Genomic DNA, 8,158 nt, shown 5'->3' on the forward strand with positions numbered 1-8,158 from the left:
CAAGAAGGAGTGCAGTAGGCCAAACTGAGGTCCGCAGAAGAAAATATGATCCGCGGAAATACACCTGCGGTCGTAGAGCTGATACCTAAGCCTCAGAAGATTGCTAACAAGTGCGGTCCGCATATCAAATTGTGTGACCTCATAACCTGGTCTCACTAATAAGAATTCAAAAAGTTCAGAGAAGGTGCAAAATGACCACGTGTGAAGCCTTTCCAAAAGTGCAACCGCAAAAGGAAAAGTGCGGCCGCAGAACTTCAAGTGCAGCCACAGATGGAATTATGGGGCTGCAGAAGCTCTCCAACTGCAGAAGACAAGCAAAACCGCACATGGAATTGTGCAGCCGCAGAATCTCTGAAGGGCATTTTTGTTAGCGAATTTTAGGGCACTATAAATAGACGGGAAATATTTTTTAGGGCAAGTTTTGTATTGTTTTGAGCAGTAGCGGTTTTATTTTACTGTTTTGGGAAAGTAGCGACTATTTTGGGTGAAGACACATTAGTTTTATCAATTTAATCTTAGTTTATGGCTTTAATTAGTTCTTCTTCTTTGTTTTCTTCACTTTCTAATATGAGTAGCTCGATTTTATCTAGGGTTGTGACCCAACCCTAGTGTGTAATCCTTTTGGGTCATTAATTTAATGTTTATTTATGATTGAGTATTTATTATTTAGCTTTGTTTATGCATTATTTCTAGAATTAATGATTGCAAACATTGATTCATATCTATTTGACTTGGTTCTCACTTAAGAAATAGGAACTTAGTCTAGGAAAAATTGGCTAATAAGAAATTGGGCTAGTTAAGGTTTTGGTTAGTCTAATTAAAGGGTTTGAACTAGAGATAGGGAAAACCCGACTTGAGCTCATATCAACTGTTTGAATTGATATCCAATTGGACTTGAGAAAGCCAATTTGGGGCGTAATCACTCTATAACCGAGAGTTATTGAGTGGGTAATTGAGAGTTGAGAGTTATAATACACCCCGGTCACTAAAACAAGCATTAACGTGATTTACCTATTAGGTTAGCACCTAGGCGAACCTAGGCTTTTTTCCATTTGATAAAACATCAAAACTAATTACTCGCTTTCTAGTTTATTCTACTTAGTTTAATTTTGTTAGTGTTAATTTTAGACTTAGAAAACAACAAATCTGTTTTCTCTTTCTATCATACTTCTTTGATATTATGTTTTCTCTATTTATATGACTACGTGAGTTATTATTCTTGCTAGAAATCATGTATAGGTTGTCTGCTTAATTGTTTGAGACATGATAGGGCTATTCTTGCCATGTTGAGATATTTGCCTTAGCCGTAGTAGTATTGTTCAGTCATGATTGTTATATCTGCATGTTATATCTCTGTCTCTGTGCACTTTTTGATATGTTGTCTCACATGTTATTGGTGTCCTTGTATGTGACACGAGTTTGAGCTGAATTTGTGGAACATTATGATATTATGTGTTATATAATTTGGTTATATTTCTGTGAGACATTGGAATATGGAGACTTGAGTGGATTGATGACTAATGTGGGCTATAGAGTCATGTTGTGAATTATATTTGGATCAGGTTGCACGCCGCAACAGATTGATATTTGGATCGGGTTGCATGCCGCAACGGTTTATTATTTGGATCAGGTTTCATGCCGCAACATGTTATATTGACTATTGATTAGTGCTTGGGCCAGGATCCGCCCCTCCGTAGTTTGATATTATAGTGAGCGCAGGTACAATGATATACATGTGCTTTGGTGAGGGGCATTTGTGCCAGGTACCCGTACAGTATCGAGTGATTGTGTGTGTGATGGTGAAGGGCTTTTGAGCCAGGCACCCAAACATTGCTGAGTGATTTTGTGTGTAATGGAGAGAGGCATCTGAGCCAGGCACCTTGAGTATGCTAGGAGTGAGTGTACTTTATGATTTTACTGTGATATTATTGACTTGACATCTATATTCGACATGTATGCATATAGATGTATTTCCCTTATGCTAGATGGCAATATGGTGTTATTGACTTGACATGTATACTTGACATATAAGCATAAAGATGTATTTTTCTCATACTAAGTGGTAAATGAAAAGTCTTATCTATTGTTGAAAGTTTGGCAAAATTAAAGTTCTCTAAGAAACTCACATTTTAGTGATTCCGTGAAAGATATGGGCTTTAACTGTTACAATTGTAAAGCATGTCTAGTTTTCCATATTTGTGAACGAGATGATCATGATATCTTTTGAGTTATTTACTATTACTGCATTTATTAAGTTCTTGTTGTTATTAGTTATTGGTGTTAGTCACTAACCTTCTTCCGAACTCGTTACTGTTTTTAGCCTGAGTTTACGTTTGTTTCTTATTGAGTACATGGGGTCGGTTGTACTCATACTATACTTCTACACCTTGCGTGCAGATCTTAGAACTAATGTTGCTGTGAATGGAGGGAACTGGCATTAAAGATGTACCCGCTTTTCGGACGTAGCTATCACTTGTCCTTGGTAGTGTTGGATTCAAATTCTATTTATGTATATTTCAAACAGATGTTGTATTTATTTTCATACCAGCTTTGTAAATCTAAATCTTAGTGGCTCATGACTTGTACTACCAATCCTTGGGTTATTGTATTAAAATTCAATTACTTCACTTATTTGAAATATTAATATTTTCACTAAGTTGGGTTGACTATTTCTTGTCTTACCTAGCAGGTTGGGTTAGGTGCCATCACGACTAGGTGGATTTTGGGTCGTGGCAAGTTGGTAACAGAACTCTAGGTTCAAAGGTTCTACGAGTTATGAGCAAGTGTCTAGTAGAGTCTTTTGGATCGGTATGCTGTCATTCATACCTATCTTCGAGAGGCTACAAAGCATGTAGAAAAATTTCCTATCTTTCTTTCTTTATCGCGCAACATTGATTCAGCTTGAAGCGTATTTCTTTGAATTCCTTCCACTCACTCGTATGTTATGTTGAGCGCTCGGTATCAGTTGTGCATCGACGACTTATGATGCTATGGATGAGGTGCGATATATGTTTTCTGTGTGTTGGTGATGGGATGACCTGGAAGACTTGAGGCTGGGTTCAGACCGCAGCTTGGGCTCGGTGGTTTCAGTTGTGTGAGTATGTGTTTTTGTACTTATATGTCTATTAGTTTACCTAGAAGTGGTATTGATGACTCAGTGAGTGGTTGAGATAGCTATATGATGAGTACTATGTGACGAAGGGCTATATTTAGATGGTTTGGATATGATGAGAAAGGTTTTCTTGGGGCGTAAAGGGCTGTGGATGTTTGATTTTTGTGTTGATGTGTAGTATTGTCTCGAGTTATGGGCGTGTTAAGGGGTCCTTCATGTTGTTCATTTGCAAAATGAAATGGATTTTTATGTCTGGTTGACGAGCTGACTCGAGAGGATTAAGTGATTACATAGTGGTTGTGGCTATGATATGGCGTAGAGAGATGCTAGTTTGAGGCTAAGCAGGTGGATTATATCCTTAGGGATGTTCTGAGGCTGTGTGACCCTTATAATGTTTATGTAGAGAGTTTCCTTCCTAATAGTAGACTATGTGCTGCAATTTGAGTTCATATCACTTGAGGAAGTTCGCACGGCTGTCTTGAGGATGGAGATGTGCTTAGCACATGATTTAAGGTATTTTATGATTAGAGCTACATGAGCGTATAAAGTATTTAGTTGAATTACAGTGCGGGATTATGGTAGTTATAGAGTAAGAGTGTTGTGGGTTATCATATGTTATATTTTATGGCTTCGAGCCAAGTGGGGGAGTCTACTATCGACAAACAAATTGCATGGTCATGTGTTATGTTAGTTTTGGTTTGAGGCATACATGTGGATTGATTATGACTTGAAGAGGTTGATTTCGAGTATGACTCGAGTAAGGAAATTTCTGAAGGTATGATGTTTTACACTTTATGGATATATAAAAATCTTGGAGTGATTCGGGTTTGCTATTAGTGGTGGACGTAGTATTCAAGGAGAATGGATTTGCTCGGTTGCTTAAGAGATGAGAGTTACTTCCTTAGTTGTTTGTATTCGAATGGAGTACAAGTCTTTAGGCTCGTATGGGCGGTGCATTGGAGATTGGAGCAGAGTGGATAACTCTCGAGAAGATTATAATAAGTTCATGATTCATGTATGGTATTTGAGGATTTTTCGGGTTTGTAAATGTCTAAGATCGAAGATTAACATTGGAAGGTGTCAGGACTTGTGGTATTTCTGTATCATTTTGGATTCTACATTTCAGTATTTGAGAGGTTGAAGAAATAGCTTCATAATCATAGAAGATCTTTTCAGATTCGGCATTTTGGTTGCAGTACTATTAGGGGTTTAAGAGGGAATACAGTGGTTTATGGTCCTTAGGACGACGTGGTTTCATGCTAGGATATCTTGGCTTGAGCTTTGGGTTAAGAATCGTAGTGTACTGGCAAGGAGGAGTGTAACTTGAAGGCAAGTCGAGAGGGACTAGAAGAAATGGGTCAACTTCGTAGTGGTTGTGTCGGCATGGTAATAAAATTAATTGGTTCTTTTGGTTCTTTTGGGTGGCGAGGCTTTGTAGGTATGTTTTGGTAATACTCTTTGGGTCGGGGGTCTGCCTGACTTGGTTGAGTTAGAAGGATTCAGTTCTGATGACTTGATTATGTGCAAACAAGTTTCGATGAGTTTTTGATGAATTCGGCCACGACTTTGGATGGATGTTTTCTGCAGGCATGAGAGAGTTTTGTTGCGTGTGGTGATTTTCTCCTGGATGGGGTCAAGTGGAAGGTTTCTAGCTGACGAAATGTGTATCATTCTTGTGATTCAGAGTTGATGATGGGGTTCTCATATTTTCATATGATGGCATGATAGATGCGGTGTGACGTATGGGATTAAGGTTTGCGTGTCAAGATTGCGGTTCAGTTTTGAAGGGAAGGTCATGAGTTCTAGACAACATGGATGGTTTCAGGTGTTAGAAGAATGTTGACACTATCTGATATCACCTGAGAAGGGTGCGCATTTCAGAAGGCGCACTATGTTTTGACTTGATGATGCTTGACTAGTATTACGGTAATCGCCTGGTTGATCGACTGCTGATGTTCAGAATTTTGCTATGTGGCACAGAGGAATTATGGAAGTATTTATCGTGAAATAATTGTGCATGAGGAATGTGCTAGTCATTTGAGTGATGGAGTTGGGATGGGACATAGAGATTCTTATATTCTAGGGAATTGAAGACTACAAGGATTCTCATAGGAAGATTGTTCCTTGGTTGCGGACGATGAAGGTGTGTTAAGAGGTTATCAACTGAGTGTATGTGAAATGGATAGGTAATTGTGGAATTTTCGAAGGTAATCTATTTTGGGAGGATTAGAATTGATTTGGTGGCCACTGGTAGGCCTAATGAGGGTGTGTATTCAATGCTGGGTCGGATTTGTTTACTCATTGAAGCTATTTTTGAAGAGTGTGTCATCCGTTAGAGTTAATCTTATTCGTGTCTGATATGTTCCATGTGTTACTCTTCTATTCTACGATGGGTTGTGAGACTACTGGTTATTTACACACATGATGCGATTTTGTTTGTGCCTTGTGGAGGAATTCGAGCAAGATAGCTCTTGGGGTGTTGAATGGTTAATTGCACCTTGGTTATGGTCTTCATGTTTATGGTATATTGTGCTATTCATTTTTCCATGGTTATGATCATGCACTTCGCATGTTTGTTGTTTATCTCCATATGGTTGTTGATTCTGAACATCATGGCTCGAGGTATTTCATGTGGATCGATGTTTGGATTGGGTCACGTATCATAGCGGAGTTATGTTGGAATATGATCCTCTATGCTTATTTTGTATGTTTTGTTTCTGATTGTGTGATGGGTCATAGAATTGCGCCTCGCGGTGGTATCTATTGAGCTTGCGGGATAGTTCTCTCATTTGATTCTTTTACCATTATTGGGAGCATTCAAGTTCTTGCTTGTTTGGTGCACGATATGTGTCTCAAGGTGGTGCCGGTGTGGCATGTCGGTTGAGCAACTTGTACTGGACGAGATGAGGTTATTGGACCTGGAATAAGTGATATCTTATTTGATTAAGGTATGTTTGAAAGAGTAATGTTATTATTAAGCTTAGAATTTGGCTGTGGTTTTTGGAAGCCGAGAGAGCTCCATGACTTGTTGGTATGATGAGTGGTTTTGAGTTTCTATGTGTTTCTTTCATCCTTGGTAGTGTACGAGGTTTAGAACAAGGTTTTATTTGAGATGAGGTTTGTTACCGTTACCAAGTTTGTTATTGAGCAACTATTATGGTCGAAAGTTATTGCTATAAGTATCTGAGTTATGTGGTATATGGGTTATAGTTAAGCCTTGATACATCTTGTTCGAGACTTATACAATGTATATATCTAATAATCGGGTCTTAAAATAAATTTTGGATGTTGGAGATTAGGTTCTAAGGTTTATAGACTAAGGTTGAAGTTAGGAACTTCAGTTAGGTTGTGTTGTCGGGCTTATATGGATTGGATTGACATGGTATCACCAATGGGAATGTGTATGGTGAGTTTATATGGTGATTTGACAGCTTTGAAATGATTCTTGGTACGTTCAAGGACGAACGTATGTTTAAGTGGGGGAGAATGTAACGACCCAATCTATCGTTTTGAGAATTTGCATTCAGATCGGTGGTTTGAGGTCATGAGTAACTTCATATGATATATTATGACTTGTGTGTATCATCGGTTTTGGTTTTCGAGTGGCTAGGGATTGGTTTGGAAAAATGATTCTCATTTTAGAAGCTTTAAGTTGGAAGAGTTGATTAAGTTTGACTTCTGTATATTTGACCTCAGGTCAGAGTTTTGATGGTTCTGTTAGGTCTGGATGGTGATTGGACTTGGGCGTATTCCCGGATTTGCATTTGGATGTTTCTAGAAGATTTTAGATATAATTAGCGAAAGTTGGCAATTTGAAGGTTGGAAACTTCATAAGTTTGACCGGTAGTTGACTTTGATGTTAGCGAGTTCATATCATTGTTCCAAAAGTTGAAATATGTTCGTTCTGTCATTCGGGACTTGTGTGAAAAGTTTGGTCAGATTTTGGATTAGTTAGGTTTGAATCGGACGCTTGGTTCGAAGTTTTAAGTTTATGAACTTAAGAGATTGCTCTTGATCAATAATTCGTGGTTTTGATCTCATTTTGCGGGATTTGAGGCCTCGAGTAGGTCTGTGTTATGTTTTGGGACTTGTTGGCATGATTGGACGGGGTCCCGAGGGGCTTGGGTGAGTTTCGAACGGGTTTCAGATAATTTTGGAACATGTTGGTTAATTCTAGTTTTTGGCAAGGATCTAGTGTTGTCACACTTGCGGAGCTATAAGCGCGTGTACGGTGTCCACAGATGTGGACAAGTGGGCACAGAAGCGAAGCAAGTCTGGAAGAGGAGAAGACCACAGAAGCGGTCACTTGAGCTCAGAATCGCAACTGTTGTCGCAAAAGCGACAGTGGCTGAGGTGAGGCATTTTCGCAGAAGCGGGTTGGTGGCTGGATATGCGATTCCGCAGATGCGGATATTGGGTCGTTGATGCGACATCCTTGGGCAGATTTTATATATTTTGAGGGTTGAGTTATTTTATCACATTTTGAGATCTAAAGCTTGGATTTGAGCAATTTTGGAGGCAATTTTCACAATTTGAATTGGGGTAAGTATTTTTAACTCGGATTTGATTATTTTACATGATTCTATCTTTGGTTTTGGCATTTTGATTATGAATCTAAAATAGACATTGGAGGTTTTTGTCTAAACTTTTCTAAAGTAATTAATTGAGTTTTGAACATCTATTCGGAGTCGGAATTGGATAAAATTAGTATGGTTGGACTCTTATTCGAATGGATTATCGGAATTTATAAATAAATTTGGGTTCTGAGGTATGGGACCAGGTTTATATTTTGGTTGAATTTGAATGTTTGATTAAAGATTTGACCTTTATCGTTTGGGTTTGTTGCCTATGGTATTATTTGATGATTTTGAGTTGCTTTTGGCTAGTTTCGAGCCGTTTGAAGGTCGATTCGCGTGGAATGGCATTTCTATAGTATTATTTTGACTTGTTCGAGATAAGTAACATATCTAAACTTGGTATTGAGGGAAATTATCCCTGAGAACTATGAAATTTGAGATGTGTTGGGGGTGACGCACGTGCTAGGTG

This window comes from Nicotiana tabacum, chromosome 22 (assembly GCF_000715075.1).
Source record: "Nicotiana tabacum cultivar K326 chromosome 22, ASM71507v2, whole genome shotgun sequence".
Classification (NCBI taxonomy): Eukaryota; Viridiplantae; Streptophyta; class Magnoliopsida; order Solanales; family Solanaceae; genus Nicotiana; species Nicotiana tabacum.